Source organism: Perognathus longimembris, chromosome 22 (assembly GCF_023159225.1).
Source record: "Perognathus longimembris pacificus isolate PPM17 chromosome 22, ASM2315922v1, whole genome shotgun sequence".
Lineage (NCBI taxonomy): Eukaryota > Metazoa > Chordata > Mammalia > Rodentia > Heteromyidae > Perognathus > Perognathus longimembris.
The window spans coordinates 8,776,272-8,799,779 of record NC_063182.1 but is presented as its reverse complement, the minus strand read 5'-3'; the positions used below and the strand labels follow the sequence as shown (position 1 = coordinate 8,799,779).

The 23,508-nt window shown below is 40.1% G+C and overlaps 1 protein-coding gene across 3 annotated transcripts in view; it reads right to left on the bottom strand.

The window, feature by feature from the left end:
- The window catches only part of Sil1 (SIL1 nucleotide exchange factor), a 223,990-nt gene that overhangs the window by 173,714 nt on the left and 26,768 nt on the right, over positions 1–23,508 (bottom strand). For 2 of the 3 annotated variants that reach the window (XM_048331640.1, XM_048331638.1), the window contains exon 2: positions 19,888–19,986. The exons of the other annotated variant lie outside the window; for it this stretch is intronic. The gene's annotated coding sequence lies outside the window, so the exon portion shown is untranslated. The remainder of the gene's footprint in view (positions 1–19,887; positions 19,987–23,508) is intronic. 3 annotated transcript variants of the gene reach the window in all.

The following is a 23,508-nucleotide window of genomic DNA, read 5'->3' as shown; positions in this document are numbered from 1 at the left end:
AGAATTAACTTTTCATCCTGTCCAGACTGATTTAGACAGTCCATGAAGTTGTATTTCACAAGCCTCTAACAACTAGAATCCATATTATTGGGAATTCTATAAGAGTAAAATACAATTATGTTACTCGGGAAGCTGAGATCTGAGGATGACAGTTTGAAGCTGTGATACTCATCTCCAATTAATCAAAGAAAAAGCTGGAAGTGGCGCTGTAGCTCAAGAGTGCTAGTCTTGAACAAAAAGGATCTCAGGGACAGTGCCCAAGCACAGAGTTTGAGCCCTGGAACCAGGGGAAAAAAATTACTAAGTAGATGAAGCAGTACATAGTAGTGCAAGTATATGAATTACTTTTTAAAAATATCGGGGCTGGGAATATGGCCTAGTGGCAAGAGATCTTGCCTCCTATACAAGAAGCCCTGGGTTCGATTCCCCAGCACCACATATGTAGAAAACGGCCAGAAGTGGCGCTGTGGCTCAAGTGGCAGAGTGCTAGCCTTGAGCAAAAGGAAGCCAGGGACAGTGCTCAGGCCCTGAGTTCATGGCCCAGGACTGGCCAAATAAATAAATAAATAAATAAATAAATAAAAATATGTATGTGAGGGCTTGGAATGTGGCTTAGTAGTAGAGTGCTTGCCTAGCATGCATGAAGCCCTGGGTTCAATTCCTCAGAAAAGGACAGAAGTGGTGCTGGGTTCAAGAGGTAGAGTGCTAGCCTTGAGCAAAAAGAGGCCAGGGAGAGTGCTCAGGCCCTGAGTCCCAAGCCTCAGGACTGGCAACAGCAAAAAAAAAAAAAAGTGAGGGCTGGGAATGTGACTGAGTGGCAGAGTGCTAAGCCACATTCCCATCCCCACTAAATATTTTTTAAAACACAAAAACCCACTAAATAAAATTTTGAAAACAGTAAAGGAAAAAAGGACAAATTACAAACAACTGCAAGCCCACTAGTTAGTAGATTTATCCACAAAAATTCTAAATGCAAGTAGGAATGGGAGGACATAATTCAAGCCCAGAAAAGTAAGACTTGATTCATATAATCAGTGAAGCTATCCTTCATTATGAAAGGAGAAATTAAAAAAACATAGATCTTCAACTTAGATTAAAAAGGCAAGACTAGCCTAGCAATAGTGGCCCACACCTGTAATCCAAGCAATCAAGAGACTGAGATCTGAGGATCACAGTTCAAAGCCAGGCGTTCAAGCCCCAAGAACCACACCAAAAAAATAAAAAATAGGAAAAAGAAAGACTGAATCATTTGCTGCCTACAAGAAACACATGTCACTGTAAAAGGAAACTATAGGCTTTTTAGGCTAAAAAGCAAATGGACTTTGAAAACACGCATACTTACAAATGATACAACAGACTTCTAACTCAAATCAGTAAGAAGAGACAAAGAAACATACTTCATACAAGGAACAATCCATGAAGAAGAAATTATAGCTGCTATGTACATAAAGAATAATGGTACACTTAGATTAGTTAAACAATCTAGACGTGCAAGTACTAATAGACCCCAGTACAATTATGTTGGAACACTTCGATAATCCATGCTTGCCAATAAGCCATCCAAACAAAGCAAAACAAAAACAAAAAACAGTTCTCAAAGAGTCTAATTATGCTCCTCAAACTTCTAGGAAAAAAACATCAATAAGCCAAACCCAAAATCAGCAGATGGAAAGAAATAATAAAGACTAGAGCAGAAAATAAAATGGAAGACTAAAAAAATCTATACAAAGTCTCAGGACAACAAAAAGTTGTTTTTAAAAAAATAAATAAAGGGCTGGGGATATGGCCTAGTGGCAAGAGTGCTTGCCTCGTATACATGAGGCCCTGGGTTCAATTCTCCAGCACCACCTATACAGAAAACGGCCAGAAGTGGCGCTGTGGCTCAAGTGGCAGAGTGCTAGCCTTGAGCAAAAAGAAGCCAGGGACTGCTCAGGCCGAGTCCAAGCCCCAGGACTGGCAAAAATAAATAAATAGATAGATAGATAGATAGATAGATAGATAGATAGATAGATAGATAGATAGATAGATAGATATTGACAAATCCTTAACTAATTTGACCAAAAGGAGGGAAGAGACTTAAATAAAATCAGAGATGAAAACTGAAGTATTGAGAACTGCCATGGGCTCATACCTATTATCTTAGGTACTCAACCATAAGCATACAAGCCAACCAAGAGCACAAGGACCAGAGTTCTGGTCATGGCAGCCGCACAAAAAGAGAGAATATATCACAACAAACACCAAATGACCATGAGGTAATACTTTGAAAACTTATACTCAAATAAACTGAAAAATCCACAAGAAATGGATACATTTCTAGGTGTAGTTAACCCAACAAAACTGAACCAAGAGGATAGAAACCATTTAAACATATGTGTAACAAGCAATGAGATTGAAGCAGTAATAGTCCGCCAACAAAGAAAAGCCTCAAGACTGGATGAAATTCACTGCCCAATTCTATCAGACCTTTAAAGAAAAATTAACACCAATATTAACGCGAATATTCCTCAAAATCTTCCCTGAAGTACAAAAGGAAGAAACACTCCCAAACTCATTCTACACTGCCAGTGTTAGAAACACCAATAGAGACATAACCAAAACAAGAGAATTATAATCTGTAGTGAATATTTATGCAAAAGAATCGCAACAAAATTCTTACAATCCAAGTTCAACAACACATTTAAAAGAGCATACACCATGATCAAGTTGACTTCTTCCCAAGGATGCAAAGATAGTTCAACATACCTAAATCAATAGATACAATATACCATATAAAGAGGATAATAAAACAAAGGTTTTATAGTCACCTCAATTGACATCAACAAAACAGATTTAACATTCTTTTATAACAGTTTTGAAGAAAGTAAAAATAGAATGTACCAGAACTTAAATGCTATAGATGACAACAAATGCTATCGATGACAAATATATAGCCAACATCATAAGTAGGGAAAATATAAAATCATTTCCCCTAAAGTCACAAAAGAAACAAGATCACCCACTCCCCTTACTGTTACTCAATATGGTTCTAGAATTCCTAGCCAGAATAATAAGAGCAGGAGAAAGAAATAAAGGTGGTTCAATTAGGAAAGAAAGAAGGCAAATTACCCCTAGTTGCAGACAATGTGATCCTATACTTTAATAGACCCAACAGACTCCCCTCCCCGCCCCCACTCAAAAAAAAATTCTAGCCTGGATAAACACCTTCAGAAATAAAATCAGTGCTCAGAAAACAGTAGCTTTTCTACATGCCAATAATGAACAGGCTGAGGAAGAAACTAGGAAAATAATTCCATTCAGAACAGCCTCAAAAGCAATAAAATGTCTAATTATTAACTTAAAGAAGTGAAAGATCTCTACAAAGAAAACTAGAAAACTTGAAGAAACTAAAGACTTCAGAAGATGGAAGCACTCTCAGGTTTATGGACTAGCCAAAATAGCCATATTGAAAGAAAAAGAAAATAGCCATACCAACAAAAGCAATCTACAGATTCAATGTAAAGTCCTGATCAAAATCACAATGTCATTCTTCAAAGAAATTGAAAAATCAATCCAAAAATTCATATGGAGGCAGAATACACCTTGCACAGCAAAAACAATACTGTACTTCAAATCAGATTACAGAGCCATAGTCAAAAAAAATAATTTAAGCATGATACTGGAAAAAAAAACAGACCAAAAGGCTGATGAAACTGAAGAGAAAACCCAGGAGTAAAATCATCTCTAGCCACCTAATATTTTACAAAGAAGCAAAAATCATACACTGGAGAAAAGACAGTCTTCACAAGTGATTCTTGAAAAACTGGTTATCTACTTGGAAAAGGCTAAAACTTGACCCCTATATCTTATCACTACTCAAAGTGAAACCTAAAACCTCAAATCTACTACAGAAAAGCCCAGAGAACACCCTGGAAGTCATAGGCATAAGTAATTATTATTTTAATAAGAACAAGAATTAACTATTAGAACTGCATCAAATTAAAAGTTCCTGCATAGCGAAAGAATTACCAGGTCAGGTCAGGCCTCTATGGCTCATGCCTGTAATTTTAACTATTCAGAAGGTCAAGATCTGAGGATGAAGGTTCAAAACAACCCAGGAAGACAAATCCAAGACTTTTTTTTTTTTTTTTTTTTTTTGCCAGTTTTGGAGCTTTGACTCAGGGCCTAGGCACTGACTCTGAGCCTCTTTGTGCTCAAGACTAGCACTCTACCACTTGATCCCCAGCACCACTTCTGACTTTTCCTGAATCATTTATTGTAGATAAAGAGTCTCTCCAAGACTTTCCTACCCATGCTGGCTTCCAACCGATGATCCTCATATCCTGAGTAGCTAGGATTAGAGTTATGAGCCACTGGCACCCAGCCCTAGACTCTTATCTCCAATTAACCAGCAAAAAGCCAGAAGTAGAGGAGTGGCTCAAGTGGCCAAGCACCAGCCTTGAGCAAAAAAGCTAAGGGAGAGCTAACCATTAAAAACAAAACAAAAACATATAAGCCAGGTGCCAGTGGCTCACATCTATAATCCTAGCTACTCAGGAAACTAAGATCTGAGGATCAATATTTGAAGCCATCCCGGACAGAAAAGCCCCTGTGAGAATCATATCTCCAATTAACCACTCAAAAACCAGAGGTAGCACTGTGGCTCAAAGTGTAGCACGCTAGCCTTGAACAAAAGAGCTCAAGGACAGTGCCCAGGTCCTGAGTTCAAGCCCCACCAGTGACAAAAAACTAAAATAACCATATGACCCTGAAATTCTACTCCTAGTAGATATCACACTTGGCCTTAAATGGAATATTATTTGGTATAAAAAGCCAGGCACAGTGATATACCTCTGGTTCAAGCAAAGTTAGCACAAGAGCCTATGTGAAAAGCAAACTGAAAAAGCCAAAGGAGTGGAGGCATGGCTCAAGTGTAGCATTGTCTAGCAAGTTTTAGGCCCTAAATTTAATCCCCCAAACCCAGTAATCTAACAAGAAATAAATAAAAGGCATAAAGTTTTGATATATGCTACAACGTCTACAGCCATACTACCCTGAACACGCCCGATCTCATCTGATATATGCTACAACTTGGATAAACATGCTAAATGAAATAATAAACTAGACAAAAAAAAAACAAATGTAATTCCATTTATATGAAATACTTTTGGGGGGGTGCCAATCCTGGGGCTTAAATTCAGGATGTGGGTACTGTCCCTGAGCTTATTTTTGCTCAAGGCTAGTGCTCTACCACTTGAGCCACAGCTCCACATCTAGAGTTAGGGGTACTTTATGAGATAAATCTCACGGACTTTCACACCCAGACTGACTACAGTAATCAATCCTCAGATCTCAGCCTCCTGAGTAAGTAGGGTGATAAGCGTGAGCCACTGTGCCCAGTTATAGCAATCAATTTGATGCTAATTTGTCATGCTAAAAAAATTTTTTTAACAGTAAGGTTTTCCATGAGTTAGTAAATGCTAAAACTGGACCTTGGGCTCATGAGCATACTGTATTATTCTCTTTGAAAATTTTAATCAACAAAAATTATGTTTTCTATAGTTTTTCCGAAGATATACTTTGTCAAGGTAAAAAGTCTCTTTCTTTTTCTAAACTGCTAAGATGTTTCACAACAAATGGGTGTTAAATTTTACCAAATATATTCTCTATATTTTGCCAAGATGATCTTATAGTTTTACTCCTTGCCTATTAATATCCCCAATTTTGTTAATAAATTTCCTAATGTGAAGACACCTTTCAATTCTCAAGATAAGTCCAACTTGGTCAGATAATCATTTTTATATCTTTCTAGATTTTATTTTCCATTTTTTAACTTAATTTTATTGTCAAGGTGATGTACAGAGGGGTTCCAATTACATGCATAAGGTAGTGAGTACATTTCTTGTCAAACTTGTTGCCTCTTCCCTAATTTTCCATGTTTTGTTGGTCTCTTTATACTGTCATAATTTTCTATACAGCAATACTGAGATCTATCAAAACTGTACCATAATATAAACTCCCTGAGGGAATGGACCTCACCCACTTTTTGGTCCCTAGATAAACAGAAACAGCACAAAATAAGTACTCAGTACAGCAGAGCTGATGAACAAATAAATAAGAAAATTAATGTGTGGGTCATGAGATAAGTAAGCAGATAAACACCTTAAACCTTAAGACACTTGCCCTGGTAAACAAACTGAACATCTCTTTTGCAGAAAAACACATTCCAAAGGGTCACCAACCATTTCATAGAGATATATGCTCTGTCTACAGACAAGTCAGTTTTTAAGAAGCTCTATAAGCTGAACCCTATCTACCCCTAGTTTCTCATCTTCCCTCATTACCCAATCAACAGCATTCAAGAGTTCAGTGTTTGCCTTCATCCAACAGGATGCAGAGATAAAGTCACAATATACCCCAAAGCTTAGATGCTATGCTTTGAGGATTGAGAGGGAATAGGACATTAGCTTCAAACTTAAGTGTTCTTCCCAATCTAGAGTATATTCCCAATAATTAAAATGGACTTATCCTGACCCTGATTGGCACAGCAAGAGTCTATCCCATTAACAATTCACTACATCAGCAGTACTAAGGAGGAGAGCAATCAGCATGGGAAACAGCTGAATGATTCCAGCAACTGGAAATTATGTGTTCTCTCTTCCTCGCCTCCAAGTCCATGTTCAACTGTGCCTCACGCCTCCACATTGAACTTGCGTTTGTTAAGTAGCTGTGTCAACTGCAGTAACCAAACTTAAGTTCAAGAAGCAATATTAAAAAGTACTAATTAACTGATATTTAAATAACTATGCTTAATGTCAACAAAATCACAATTTCACCTTAAATATCTCTTAGTCTATTAGTTGCTTAATTAAATTCCTTAAGATCCTTGGACATCGGCACAGAGTACACTGCCCTGAGAACCATTCCTACCTGGCCTTGTTTGGATGCGTAAAGGAAAAGGGCCCATATTCCTAGAGAAGTGCCAAGAGAAAGCCAGTTTTCTTCCAGTGTCTCCTAATAAGGTGGTTTCTCTTCACAGCTCTGCTGGTATCCACAGGGCAGCAAGAAGATGACAAATACATTCTGAGCATGGAACACCACCAAATCAGGCTACGTTTTATTTTTTTAAGTGCATTAAAGCAAAACAAAAAGAGTGATATATAAGCCCAAGAGAGAGTTACTTTCCCATCTTGCATCTGTTCTTAAGCGGGTATATCACAAAACATTCATGCATGTGAACAAAGGAAATATAACAGGATTTATGACAGCAGGTAGGGTCAGGGGGCCCTGCAAGACGCCACCAGACAAATCCCAGCCTGCCAGGAGTGATCAGCCTGCAATTGACAGGAGTTCAGTTCTGCCAAAAGCAGCATCCTAGACTGGAACTTGCAAAGGGATTCTAGGTTCCAGTGAGTGAGCTTGTGATGGGGATGCCAGCAGGAACCTGAAGTTTCTCCTGTCAGAGTAGGCTCCATGGGGATGGCTTGCCAGCTTGTCTTTCCAGTGAACCAGATTTGATGAACAAGAATGACATGCCAGCTACCTGCCCAGGTAAGCATTTCCTGGAAACTGACTGTCTCACTGCCTCTAGGCAGAATACATCCAGCCTAGAAGCAAAATACATTTGTATTTGGGGCAATGTATGACCCGACCCCACTGGGTCATGAGCAAGACAACATCATCTTAAGAGATGCCAAGTATCCTCCCTTTCTTTGTCCTTACACAAAGACTCCAGTTCATTCTAGTTTCCCAGCAGAATACCCACTTGACTTGTGGCTGGTCTTATTTTTGTCACTCGGTCTCTCAAGATGCCTCCCTTTATTTTGCCTAAAAGGTTTGCCTCCACCAAATGAGAGGCAACTTTTTCCAATTACTCCATTCTGTCTCTCATTGCTCAAGGATTCCTCTTGTGGTGGCTCTCTCTCAAAGAGCCCCTTGTGATGCCAGCAGAAAACACTGGGTAGAAGAAGTTTGGTTAATACTGCAGGATTTTACTATGAAAGGCAACCACTCCCCTAAACAACCAGGCACAAGCTCAGGCTTAAAGCACCCAGACATTTGAGCTGTAATTCAAGAAAGTGTGGATTGCATCCAAAAACAAAACAAAACAACTTTTTAAAAACCAAGAGAAAATTAGCCCACACAGCCTGACACACTGCTCAGTTACTGCCTGCAGTTCACTTTCACACGAAAGACATTTCAACCTCAGATGAGTAGTTAACAGTCATGGCAATCAAAAAAAAAAAAATTGCAAGGATTTTTTTCACCATTCCAAGTGGGAGAGCTGTCAAAAGAGCAAAAATTTGTATACTATGAAAAAGATGAAGAAATCTGTTTGGGGACATATTTAGGTGCTTTTCAAACACATCTGACCAGAAGATGATTCACCCTTCTATACGTATTTCTTGATACTTGTTGTATCTCAGATATGTGCAGGTAAGCATGCAAAGAAAAACACGGGGGTCTTGTCCTCCAGGTTCCAGAGGGTAATGGAAATACATGAGTAAATCGGCAATCATAACAAATAGTGGGCTAAAGAGTCTTTCAGAGATGACCCTGAGGCAGGAGAGAGCAGACATTTTGATGGGTATGGGGCTCAGAAAGGACTTCTTGGAATAGATGAGGAAAAGAGGTTTGCCGAAAACAATTACAAAGGAATCCTAGATATAGGCCAGGTGACTTTTTGAAGGCCTTGGGAGATGAAACTGGGAACATGCATTTCTTTCAACAAATATATCCTAGAGCAAAAGGGTGACATACAGTAACATGATATACAAGAACCTTAACCAGACAAATTAGACAAGTTTCAAACATATAGTTCATTGTACTGTCTTAGCAAGCCTCGGGAATCTCTGTTTTCAGAAAGGAAAGACAAAGGAAGAAAGAGTTGAAGAAAGCATGCTGCATCGATAAATGTCCCACCATAGTTTTTAAACTCAACTTATGAACTCATCCTTTGCTCTGCAGTTCAATGGCTTGTTAGCACTTACAAACTCCCAATATCTATTTCCCTTAATATAAGGAGTCAGTAAACAGAATGTAGAGTTGGACTGCATTACCGACCCACAATGGCCCATCTCAGTGGGTAACCTGAACAGGAACGCAGCCTGAGATTGCAAGCATAGCTTTAGAATTCTCTCCCTGGGGAATATGCCTGCTTTATTCTTCTATCATGTTTCACACCACATCCAAAGCTAAGTCCCTGCTTTTCCCTCCAAAGCCTGATCTTCCTCTAGAGCTCCTAGGTCTCTTGCCCAAGCCAAAAATTTAGGCTCTGGACACTTCCCTTTCCTTCTCTCCACAATCCATCAACCTCTACCAATTTTATGTACTAATTTTCTCCTTCCCTTCTCCAATGCCCCTGACCACATGACTAAATTGCTATAATCTCCCTCACATCTCAGGTGAGGGTAAGCCCCTACAGGCTTTCAGGGAAGCCAGATCCAAGCAGAGTAACACAGAGGAAGAAGGCGCACAGCTTTAATAAATCTCTTCCTTGCTCTACCCAGGGTTTCTGAATTACCCATTAATCAATTTAAGTCCCTCTAAATAATTCTCAATAAAAGCCACTTCTTTTCTTCATATTCTTTTCTTCAGATGAAGGGAAGCACTCAGGAAAGACACACAACAGGAGATGTCAAAAAAATAGGCCACAGAGGTTTAGGACCTGTATGAGTTCCCTAGAAATGTCAGTGTTTTAGAAACCCAGAGCCTACAGCCAGGCCTATGATTATGGGAGTCAAATCTCAGGCAAGGAAAGGTTGGCTCCACTCATGGAGACAAACAAGAATAATTACTGAGCTAAAAGAGCCTTCTTATCCCTATTCCTTCTACCAGTCTCTCTTGCCAAAAGAAAAGAAAAAGAACATTTGTAGAACCATTTGGGTCCACTAAAACAGACACAAGAAGGCAATTTTGGGGGAAGGGAGCTGGGGCTTGAACTTAGGGCCTGGGTGCTGTCCTTGAGCTTTTTTTTTTTCCTTCAAGGATAGGGCTGGGAGCTGGGAATATGGCCTAGTGGCAAGTGCTTGCCTTCTATACATGAAGCCCTAGGTTCGATTCCTCAGCACTACATATATAGAAAAGGCCAGAAGTGGCGCTGTGGCTCAAGTTGGCAGAGTGCTAGCCTTGAGCAAAAAGAAGCCAGGAGGGGCTGGGGATATAGCCTAGTGGCAAGAGTGCCTGCCTCGGATACACGAGGCCCTAGGTTCGATTCCCCAGCACCACATATACAGAAAACGGCCAGAAGCGGCGCTGTGGCTCAAGTGGCAGAGTGCTAGCCTTGAGCGGGAAGAAGCCAGGGACAGTGCTCAGGCCCTGAGTCCAAGGCCCACGACTGGCCAAAAAAAAAAAAAAAAAAAAAGAAGCCAGGAACAGTGCTTAGGCCCTGATTTCAAACCCCAGGACTGGCAAGAAAAAAAAAAAAAAAAAGGATAGGGCTCTACCATAGGAGCCATAGATCCACTTCTAGCTTTTTGGAATAACTGGAAATAAGTATGTCACTGCCTGGGCTGGCTTTGAACCACAATCCTCAGATCTCAGCCTTCTAAGGAACTAGGATGACAGGCGTGAGCTACCAGTACCCAGCCAGAAGGCAATTTTTAAGAGGATCCTGTTACTTTAGATAATACCTTGGAATTCTATTTTCCAAAATAAAAGAGAAAATAGTTTGAAAGAGGAAAGAAAGATCTTTCCCAGCCCAACTCAGGGGAAAACTTTCCTTCTCTCTATCTCCTACACAATTCAGGGGAAAGCATTCCTTCTATCTCCTACAATTGACCCTCACACCAGCGGAGAAGGAATGTGTGTTGAATGAATGCACAAATGGATAAATGAACAAATAGCAGATTGAGGAGACAGGTAGAGAGGAAACAGTAGAAGGTAGCTTTGTTCAAAATTATCATTTATTCAAATGCACCTGAACCTCTACTACGTACCTATGCAAAGTGCTGGGAATACACAGATGTGCACAACAAAGGAAAAAGGGAGAGGAAGAGAATCACTGTCATTCATCTCCCTGTCACGGCATCTTTCCAAATGCTACTTTAACAATGCCTCCTGTTTTCCTAACATTAAGGCCATGCCTAAAGGCACACATGCACACACACACTTTTTATTGTTACAGTACTTTGGGGCCTTGTGGTTTCTTTTGTAAGGAAAAAGCTGTCATTCATCTCCTTGATTAAAAATTGATTTAATTTGGTTTTCATTAAGTAGATACAAGGGGAAACATACAGATTCACAGAGATAACGCGCCCAGCAACAGGACTGTGATGAGCTCTGGCGACTGCACAGTTGGGTCCCAACCCACTGCCGATGAAAGAAAATTAAAAAGCTCACAATGAGGAGCTTAAGCTCCAGCCAAAAGGAATTATCTTCCCACAAGCAACTCTGTCAGATTTTTGGTTAATGGAAAAACTTTCAAAAGGAAAGGAAAGGAAACCCCAAGGATATTTAACATAAAACTTAGAAATCTCTATACTTTTTTTTAAATTCCCTTGCAGGGAGAGAAGGCAAAGAGGTCTTTATTTCTCAGCCCCACTTTTCAAAACTTTTTCTGTTCATATGACATTGTCATAAAAAGTTTCAATTTGTAGAGAGCACGGAACCGTGGAAGGCTTGGTGGCTGAGGAATTTTAAGCTGCTGTGCAGAGGCTCTGCCATGAGAGCTGAGAGAAGGAGCAGGAAAAGCTGCCTAAAGGTGGTAGTGTAGTCTCCAAGCCCAATACCTAGTGCTCAGCAACAGTGCCTTGGGCTACAGTGCATAGATCAAACACAGGTACTCTGGCCTGAGGCAGGCCACACTCTCTGGCACTGCATACTTTGCCAATGATTTGCAGCAAATAAGCAGACTTCACCTGCCATGTCAAAGGATCCCGGGGCACAAGACTGACACATTACATGTACACACTGTGACTAAATGTTAGAGGGATTATTATATACACAGAGCATAAATCTGACCCGACCCTCCCCTGCTAGAAACCATTAAATATTTTTCCAGGACCCTTAAAATAAAGGCCAAGCCCTATACCCAAACTCTCCACCACCCATTCCTAAAGAATGTCTGACACTTTATCTTTCCACAATCTGTCTACAGTTGCCTTATTACACAACCTTTTCTCTATTACTCTAAGACCTTTTGTTTCCCATCTCCAGGCTTTTGCACAAGTCATTTCCTTTACTTAGAAGAACATTTTCTTTCCTCTTTATCTGACAAATGCCTAGAGGAATTTCAAAAGATCCTTCCTTCCAGGAGGCCTTTCCCACACCTCTCAGGCAGATTTGGTGCTGCCAAAGTATCTGTCATTCACTAATCGTGGCACTTACCACACTGTCCTATACATTTGCCCTTCTTGCTAGACTATAAGCATCATACGAATAGGGACTATATCACATCTGCATCTACACAGAACATACCTAACAGTCCCAACTAGTCTGACACTTAATACAAAAGAAATGTTTAATAATTTTTGTGGTGCTTAGGTTTGAACTCTAGACCTCATGCTTGCTATACTTGCACCTTCCACAAAGCTGTGCCTCCAGTCCTATTTCCCACTGGTTACTTTCAGGATAGGATTTTACTTCCCACCCAGGTTCCACCTGAGCCACAACCTGCCTATTTTTAGGTTTCCCATTATTGCTGGAGTCATAGACACATGCCACTGTCCTGTTTCCCTCTGTGGAGACAGAATCTTTCAGACTTTTCGGCCTGGACTGGCCAGGCATGGAGATCTTATCTAACTCAGCCTTCTATAGCATTGCTAACATGCTATAAAACATTGCAACAACTATACCCAGCTATGGGTGCAGTTGAGATGGGAGTCTTGCAAACTTTTCTGCCCAAGCTGTCCTCAAACCTCATCTTCCCATTCTCAGCCTCCCAAGAAGCTAGGTTTACAGATGTGAATCATCAGGGATCTGCCGAAATATTTAAGTAAATTCTTGAAGAATGATTTATCATCTTTCAAGTTTCCTTCTCAGTTAAATCCTGACTCACCTCCCAAAGTCAGTTATATATTTGTTGCCACATTGCCCTACCCCAAACCTTCACATTTCACAGTTCTTATTGGACATTTCACAATCCTTATTACATAGCTGACCAAGCCTTACCTAAAACACATTCATCAGCTACCTGGGTAGCACTGCCTATGTGATGGACACATGAGTAGCTAAGATACAGAGATGGCTGAGGCCCCTCTACTGCCTTCTAGAAGACATCAAAACTATGACTATCATAATGGGGGGAACATATGAACTGGAGGAGGTAGAAGAAAAAGGGGGGGGTATCAAAGACAAGCCAATCTTCCAAGATAAGCCAATCTGCTGCCAGTATTCCAAATCTAACTGCACCCTGTCTCTTCTCATTCTCACAGTCAAATTCTCCCTGTGATCTTACCATCTATATCCTGCTCAGATCAGACGCCTCCAAGCTGAGATCCCATGCTGTTCTACATTAATTCAAATCCTTTCTACCTTCTGGTTTCTTACCATCTTCAGTTGTTTTCTAGGCATTATCATATACATCTCTACCATTTCCCTATCATGAGCCGACTTGTCCACAGGATTATCTTTCAATCTTCTCCCTCAACTGTTTGGTATTTATAAAATACCTGCATTTATATAAAGCATATGTAACAGTCCCAATCTACAAAGAAGAAAGGACTTGCGGGGGCAAAATACCAAGAAAAATCAAACAGAAAGTAAGCCATTATCATCACAGCCTTCCTCTATTGCTTCCTCTTACAGCTTCAAATTCCAAAGCATCATGGACTCAGAAGGATGTTCCCAATTCTGTGATATACCCAGAAGTTTAAAGTGCCTTTCATTATATTCATATGAACCACATATACTAAGGATCTCTGCATTAAACACCATATCTCCCACAATGCTATATACAATGTTCTATATATAGCATCCTTAATCATATGAGAAAGAAAACATGTGAGATTTTTCTGCCCTATGCTCAGAAATTCTCCAGTGTAAAACATATGTTTCAATGTACTATGAAGTTAGAGCCCCATGCCTTTTAGTTCATCTGAGCCCAGGCCAGTGAGACCTTTACCCAGCTAAAAAGATGGTGAGAACCCTCCACTACTGTGCCAAGGCAGCCAGAAACCAGTATTGTAAATCACCCTTTTAATCACATGACTTGTCTCCTGGAACCAGAAATAAATGAAAGGGAAGACAGAAATGAACATAGTAATTATCCCCAAATTTGCAAATCAAAAAAATTCATTCATTTGAAGACAAGTATGAAAAACAAGATTAAAATGCTCAGGGATGTGTTCGTGAAACAGCAGGTAACAAAACAGATGAAACGTATTTACAGTACCTCCCTGGGACACATACCTTTTGCTACTAGCTACCAGATACTAAATACCATTATAAAAATAATATTTCTTCCTCCTTCATTATGGAGTTGCAATTATCCATGGGAAAGTGGGAACACAGCCAAAACAATGTTGAGTAATTTGGAATTCTAGAGTCCAAGCTTATTCCTAAGTGTATAGGCACAAGTGGATAACTGCTAGCTTATATCCCTGGTAGAAGTCTTGAGCTGCCATAACAAAATACCACAGACTAGCTAGTGGTTTAAACTACAAAAATTTACTTTCTTATAAATTCTGGAGGCTAAATTCCAAGATCAAGATCCCAATTAATGAAGCTTCTGGCAGAGCCTCTTATTCTGGCTTCTGGAAAGATGCATTGTTGTCATAGCCCAACATAACCTCTGCCCATGTTGCATGCATATGCACACATGTATATACACACACAAGTAACACACACACATATCTTTGGTATCTCTTCTTAAAGGAACACTAGCCCATTTACCTCATGTACTCTTATTCATTACCTTCCTCTACACTTGAGTTCAGACTGCAACACATACATTTTGGGGAACACAAGTATTCAGTCTACAATAAACCCTGAGTTAGGCAAACACTAAGAAAGGGAAAAGAAGGACTGAGTAAGAAGATGTCCTCAGTAACACCTGATGACTATGTGGTGATGTCCAAAGATCGAAGAGAAAAATAGGGCCAACTTGGGCATGAGGGAAAACTATCCCAGCACAAATAAGCTTTTTTGAGTAGTAATGGGGTTTGAACTCAGAGCCTTCGGTTTGCTAGGCAGATGCTTTATCACTTGTGCCATATACCCAGACTTTTTCATCTCATTTTTAAATAGGATATCACATTTATTCCAAGATCACCTAAACAGTGATCTTCCTATTACACTTGTACATAACTATACTTTCAGGGTAGTTCAGATGACAGGTGCATACCACCATGCTCAGCTTTATAGTGGTTGAGATGGAGTCTTGAGAAATTTTGCCTTGGTTGGCAATAATAATTCTCATCATATCACCCTCTGACATAGCTAAGGTTACACGTTACTACTTATGGCAAACTTTAGTTTACTTTTTTTCCTCCCTCCCTCATTTTCTCCTGCTGTCCCCTTGCCTTTTTTTTTTTTTTTTTAAGAAAGGATCCATGCTTTGTATCCCAGCCTTATCTGGAACTCATTATATAGCATTTGCTGTCTTTAAATTTTCCAATCAGTTCTCCAATTCAGGTCTCTGTGTGCCAAGATCATAGGTGTGCACCAGCAACTAACTCTTAAGGAATAATTTCTTTCCCTTCTGTAGAAGTTAATCAAGTAACAACAGTATTTCAATTCCATATAGAATCTGTGTTTGCCATTTTTTATTTTTACAAATAAGGAGGTAAGTTCACATTGCAGAAGGTCACCCACTATGACTGGCATAATAATAATAACAGTAATAATAATAATAATAATAATAATAGCTCCCTAAAGATATCAGATCCTAATTCATGGAACTTGTAAAGGGGCATTTATGACCTTACAAAAGACTTTTGTTTGTGCCAGTACTGGAGCTTGAACTCAAGGCCTCTTGTTCTAGCTCAACCATTTCACTACCATAAGAGTCATACCTTCACTTCCAGCTTTTTGCTGGTTAATGGGAGACAAGATTCCCTCAGATTTGTCTGCTCAGGCTAGCTCTGAACTGTGATCCTCAGATCCTTAGTTTATAGGTGATAGGATTATGAACCACCAGTGCCTGGTGGTAAAGGGCCCTTACAGATATGACTAAAGATCTTAATGATTATCCTAGATTAAACAAATAGATTCTAAGTATAGCCACAAGGGTCCTTATAAGAAAGAAACATGGGGCTAGGAATATGGCTTAACAGTAGAGTCCTTATGTTGCATGCATGAAGCCCTGGTTGATTCCTCAAGCACCACATAAACAGTAAAGCGCCAGAAGTGGCGCTGTGGCTCAAGTGATAGAGTGTTAGCCTTGAGCAAAAAGATGCCAGGGACAGTGCTCAGACCCTGAGCCCAAGCCCCAGGACAAAAAAAAACCCAAAACTGGAAGGAAGGAAGGAAGGAAGGAAGGAAGGAAGGAAGGAAGGAAGGAAGGAAGGAAGGAAGGAAGGAAGGAAAGAAGGAAGGAAGAAAGGGCATAGTGAGATTAACAGTCATGGGAAAAGGTAGGCATGTAAACATAGGAGGGAAGGTTTAAAGATGCTACCTTGAAGACCAGATTGATATGGTCATAAGCCAAGGAACATGGTAGCCAGCCACTAAAAGCTGGAAAAAGGCACAGATCCTGTCCTATGTCTGGAGGAAGCACAATACCTGGATTTCAACCCAGTAATATTCATTTCAGATCTCTGGCCTCTACAACTATGAGAGAATAAACCACCAAATTTGTGTTGATTTGTTACAGCAGCCAAAAGATTCTAGTCTACCCACCTGGAAGTAGCAAAAAAAAGGCTCTAAATCTGAGGGCTTATAATTCTAAACTTGCATTCTGGACCACTGTGCCTTGGTCTGTTATGTATACACAGCCTCATCAAGCCAGACCTCTGCACTGATGAATGACCCTGCCAAGAACTGAGAGCAATGGGCACTGACAGCACTTATGCTGCAGAACCTTTAGATGAGCCTCTTCTTTCTTCCACCATCATCACAATGAACACTTATCAGAGGCTGAGCCAACCTCTTAGTGTTATAATGAGCAGGTCTGGAGAGAAATAGCCCAAAACCTAACATCTTCATGAGAAGGCAAATCAATCTAAGAAAGATTTTCATCTAATTTACTTGTTTTCACCTAATTGTTTTACAAATTGAGAAGTTCCCAACCTCTGTCACTCTGCTCCAGCTAACAATTTATTCTTTCCCCCACAGACATACGTGGGGAGGATTAGTAGCCCACAAGTAAGTAGTTCCATTTCCTTCCATCCCCAAAAGGACTACAGCAAAAACACTGGAAATAGGAGCTACCCTGTGCTCCACTCTTTTTTTGTTTATTAATTGAACACAATTTTTTTTACAAGGTGTTGTGCAAAAAGGGTACAGTTACAAAGTAGGGCAGTGTGTACATTTCTTGTGATATCTTACGTCCTGTTTTTCTATCCCTTCTCTAGGTCAGGTAGACATATATACAATATACAAAGTATCAAGAACATATACAGTATTCACAGACTTGGTCTCTACTGTCTCTCCGTCTCCCTTTCTTAACAGTCATATATCAGGGAGATCATGCCCCTTTGTTTTCTGTGTTCTAGGCTTGTCTCGCTCAACATTATTTGTTCAAGTTCTGACCATTTCCCTGCGAATAACAATATTTCACCATTCCTAATCGCTATGTAGTATTCCATTGTGTATAGGTACCATATTTTTTGGATCCATTCGTCTGTGGAGGGGCATCTGGGTTGTTTCCATATTTTGGCTATTGTGAATTGTGCCGCCATAAACATGGAAGTACAAATGTCTTTTTGATATCTTGGGTTTTGCTGTTTAGGATAGATGCCTAGGAGTGGTATGGCTGGGTCATAGGGTAGGTCTATATTGAGCTTTTTGAGAAACTTCCATAATGTTCTCCAAAGTGATTATACTAATTTGCACTCCCACCAACAATGGAGAAGGGTTCCTCTTTCCCCGCACCCCCTCCAGCATTTGTTGTTGCCTGAGTTCAGAGTATAGGCCATTCTAACTGGGGTGAGGTGGTATCTCAGGGTTGTTTTTATTTGCATTTCCTTTACTACCAGGGATGTTGAGCATTTCCTCATGTGTTTCTCTCTGTGCTCCACTCTTGAAGCTTCCAGGGTCAGTATTGCTGGAATAACCAAGCAAGCTAATAAACACATTGTCAGGACAAAGGTATAGCATCCCCAAATGCAATTTTTGAACCTAGTCTGACAAGTACAGTTCAGCTTTAATTATTTATAACACTTCAAAGTGCAAGTGGCAAAACACAGCAGTAGGTTTTACAAAACTAATGATATCTTGGTAATGGAGGATATTGTGGCTTCTATGGCTTCTCAATCTTTGTTGAAAAGCCAGCAGGACCATTTAAGAATTCCTGGGGGGGCTGGGGATATGGCCTAGTGGTAAGAGTGCCTGCCTCATATACATGAGGCCCTGGGTTCGATTCCCCAGCACCACATATACAGAAAATGGCCAGAAGTGGCGCTGTGGCTCAAGTGGCAGAATGCTAGCCTTGAGCCAAAAAAGAAGCCAGGGACAGTGCTCAGGCCCTGAGCCCAAGCCCCAGGACTGGCCAAAAAAAAAAAAAAGAATTCCTGGGAAAATAACTAATTGGTGGACTAATAAAAGGGATTTCTTAGAATTTTTTAGTGAAATAAGACAACAGTACTCAAAGTATATCAAAATACTGAGTTTTCCTGTTTGTTCATTTTGCTACATACTTTCTCTCCCATCAACCCCTTATTTTCTCTTCAAGGTTATTCTAGCCATTTTCTACCATCTTTTGTCTTGCCAAAAGGTCAATACTGGTCTAGTTTGTATTATTATAATAAAATACCTAAGACCAGGGTGACATTATCTAAAAAGAAATGTACTCTTTACCTGGCTCATGTAACTGTAACCTCTCTGTGCATCTTTTTAATTAAAAAAAAAGGTTACCTAAAATCAGGTAGTTTATAAAGAACAAAGATTTCTTATACTCATAGAGGCTGAAAAATCCAAGATCCAAAGGCTAGTAACTGATGAGATCCTTCTTGTCATATCATAACATAACATAACAAAAAGAATCACATGGATGAGAGACCCAATTCATCCCTTTATCAGAAACCTACTCTGATAATAAAAGCATTAATCTATTCATGAGGACAGAGCTCTCGTGACTTAATTACCTCTATTTTTGGGTGCCAGTTCTGGGGCTTGAACTAAGTATCTAGGCACTATCCCTTAGCTTTTTTACTTAGGGCCAGCACTCTACCACTTAAGCTACAGCTCTACTTCTGTCTATTTTTGGTAGCTAACTGAAGATAAGAGTCTCACAGACTTTTCTGCCCAGGCTGGCTTTGAACCATAATCCTTAGATCTTATCCCCTGAGAATCTAGGATTGCAGGTATGATCCACTGATGTCTAGCACTTAATCATTTCTTAAGGGTCTCACCTTCTACTACTGTCGCTCAAAGGATTGTTCTCAACACATCAACTTCAGGAGACACATTCAAACCAATGTGATTTTCCATCACTATCCCAAAATAATAATCACAGCCATCATTTAAAGAGTATTTAGTCACCAGGTACCAAGATTGTACCAAACATGCATCATAGGTGTCATCATTATCCTCCTACTACAGATAAGGAAACAGGCTCAGAGCTTACACCTCATTTTCAAGGTCACAAATCTAATAAATAGCAGAGGCAGAATTAGAAAGCAATGTGACCTCAAAGCCCAAGTCCTTAAATATAATATCAAACTAACTGCTTCTCAAATGAACTCAAAGAGCTTAATAATGTAACACAGAAAAGACTTGGAAAACATAGTCCCTAAGAATCCTTGGTGGCGGCAAATGGATCTAGCTTAACCCTTCCCCAAATAAACCAGTCTCTAGATTAAGCAGTACCTGAAAGCAGGTCCACCCCTGCACCCGCCACCGGCCTGACTTTCAACAGGATCTTCATGCCATCACCAAAGAAATAATGGGAAGTCCTCAAGTTTTTTTCTGGAAGGAAAAAAAAATACAAAAAGGGAAGAACAAAGTAGGAAAAAATAGAGCTCTAACTCCTGTGTAGCATGTTTCAGTAGGCTCAGATATTTGATGCTTCTCATTAAAATATTGTAACTTCAAGTTAGTTTTCTTTGCTTAGTCCTAATTGCTGCTTGAGCTCTCTTCAAATGGGCCCACAAAGATGTTGAAAAAATGAACTGAAAGGTCAACTTGTTCCATGGGAACTTCAGGAAGACTCTCTGACATCTTGCTCTGAAATGATATTTCCTAACTTCATAGGGCAATACTCCAGACTTAATCATGGGAAAGAATTCTCCATTTTCTCTGGCAACAGGGCTCATGGAGGCTCCAGGGGCAGTACAGGGAAAGAAAGATGGTACTAAAATAGGGTCAGGGACCACTTCATTTAGCAAAACATGAATAAAACAAGCTCCCAAATTCACCCAAATAAGTAGACCAGTACTTTTGCCATCAAAATTACAAAACTACGTATCACTACACAACAGTGTCTTTTCTGAGGGAAAAGGGACCAGGATTCTGGGAGGTGAAGTAGGGCAGGAAACCAAGAGAATGGAGAAGAAATGTAAACTGTAAGTCAGGACTGGAAGCCCTGCTGCTTCTCCTGCCAGGAGCTGGCCAAGAAAGGCCTAAAAGATTCTAAAAGGTAAAACCATGAAAAGGGATGTTAAAATAAATTGAGAAAGAAAATAGAAAAAGATCAGAGGAGAGGAGAGTCTTACTGTACCAGATTTGCAATTTGTCTGCTTTCTGAGCTGAAGCTGTAAGTACCAGATTTCTTAGGGTTTATTTTAGGAGCTTTGAGGCCTCTTGGGGGAGGGAAAAAGAAAAGCGACTAATTTTCTTTTTCGAAGTCTCAGGATTTTGCTGCAATAGAAGGCATTTGCATGAAACAGGGTGAGTTCCTCTTAGAGAAGTGTCTATTCCTTGGAACTAGTCTGTTCCAGTATATGTGTATAAGAGAGATATATGAAGGCTGTTTCCACAGCAGGCTATAATTCTACCAGATACACAGGAATACAGGAGAGGACTGGAAGCATGACTCAAGTTGTAGCCGAGTTCAAGCCCCCCAGTATATATATATATACATACACACACACACACACACACACGAAGAAAGGGGAAGAATATGGGAAATGTAGGTACTGGGAAGCCTGATACACAGAAATCCTTGTGAACACAAACATTGTAGCTGGTTTTAAAATTCTCATTTAAGATGTAAGGTAAGAAGAGGAAAACAGAGGCAAGTTTACTTTTTAACAATACACTTGACCTTTAACCTAATATTTTAAATAAAAAGTTCGATTAGGGATGACAGAAATTTAGAGCATCATCAGTCTGAAGGTAGGAAGAATCTCTAATTTGGGGGACCCACTTTTACATGACCCAGAATCACAGTAATCAAAATGGGTTAGGAGACAGTAACTGTGCATTTAGCTATCCTGACCACCATTCTACATCAGGGAGGAAGTGGAGGGAAGGGAGGAAATGAAAAAAGCATATTATAGCCTGGAGTATGGGGTAAGACAGTGGAAGAAATGGATCAAAACATATTACCTACATTGGATACTGTATATATGCTTACCTGAACTAGGGATGGGAAAGAAAAATGAGGGAGGGTGTTACAGATGTGACAAGAAGTGTACTCACGGGGGCTGGGAATATGGCCTAGTGGCAAGAGCATTTGCCTCCTACACATGAAGCTCTTGGTTTGATTCCCCAGCACCACATATATGGAAAACGGCCAGAAGGGGAGCTGTAGCTCAGGTGGCAGAGTGCTAGCCTTGAGCGGGAAGAAGCCAGGGACAGTGCTCAGCCCCTGAGTTTGCCCAGGACTGGCAAAAAAATAAATAAATAAAAGAAGTGTGCTCACTACCTTATTATGTAACTGTACCCCCACTGTACATCACCTTGTCAATAAAATTTAATTTAAAAATATTACCTGCAGCACTGGTGGCTCACGCCTATAAATCCTAGCTACTCAGGAAGCTGAGATCTAAGGATTGCAATTCAAAGCCAGCCCAGGCAGGAAAGTCTGTGAGACTCTTATCTCCAGTTAACTACCAGAAAACAGGAACAGTGCCCAGGCCCAGAGTTCAAGCCACAAGACTGACACACACACACAAAAAAAATTACCTACAACTCCGGTCAAAAGACAGCTGTGAAAATTTTCTAAAAGAAAATACTTCTTTGACAGGGAATTGCAGAAACAACACAGGGAACCTGGAAATATACTAAGTGAAAAAAGATTAAATAGGGTTATGACTTAGCACAGAGAAGACTGAAGAGAGGCAAAAGAAATGAAAGGAAGCTAATATTTTTTTTCTGGCAGAATTTAGTCCAGGGATTTCTTTTTCTTTTCTTTCCCAATTTCTTATTAGCATGTACCAACTGAACAAGGTAAGGAGTTTAACTATGTTATTTCCACATGTGATAATATTCTTTGATCATGTTCATCATTCCCTACACACATTTTTTTGGCAGTACTGGGTTCTGAACTCAGGACCTCACACTTGCTAGCATAACACTCTGCTATTTGACCTGTGCCTCCAAGCCCTCTTTATTTTGGAGATTTAATCTAGCAAACTTTTCTGCATGGGCTGACCTTGAAACAAGATTCTCCAAATCTAGGCCTCCTGAGTAGCTAGGATTATAGTTATGAGCCACTGGTACCTACGTGTACTGCTCTTTCTTATCCCTTCCCTCTGACACACACACACACATTTACACACATACACACTTAATGTGGGGGGGTTTTGTTGTTTTTTGGGGTTTTTTTGCCAGTCCTGGAGCTTGGGACTTAGGGCCTGAGCACTGCCCCTGGCTTCTTTTTTGCTCAAGGCTAGCACTCTACCACTTGAGCCACAGAGCCACTTCTGGCTTTTTTGTCTCTGTGGTGCTGAGGAATTGAACCCAGGGCTTCATGCATGCTAAACAAGCACCCTACCGCTAAGCCACATTCCCAGCCCCACTTGATGATTTTTAAATACAGAAAAAGTTGATTGAGAAAGCCAGTCAACTGCTCTATCAAAAACTCACCTTCTGGCCCCAAAACCTCAAATACCAGTCTTTCTGCCTTGTAACTGAACTTCTTGTATAAAAGGGATAGGGGTGACGAACTTCAACAAAAATGAACTTTATGAGAATGTTTAATATAAAATTATCCCAGAGGGAAAGAGGATGGTTAGTAACTACAGCAAGAGAAAGTACAGCAGAGTGGGAGCAAAAGTGGCCAAATACTCTTGGACTCAGCCACAAGGTTAAGCCTTTAAAGAAAGAAAATAAGTGAATGATATAGCTAAAGTCTATGCAATGTCATTCACTTGAGACCGTTAAAGGGAAACAGGAGGCAGCCTTGAGTAGAATAGAACTCTAAAAATGAGTGGCAACCTATAGCTGCGTTGCTACAGTTATCACTAGGAATAGAACTTATTAGAAGGCAAACCCATTTCTCTGTTGGCTAACCCTGCTCCAGATACCCTTCTCTTGCTCATATCC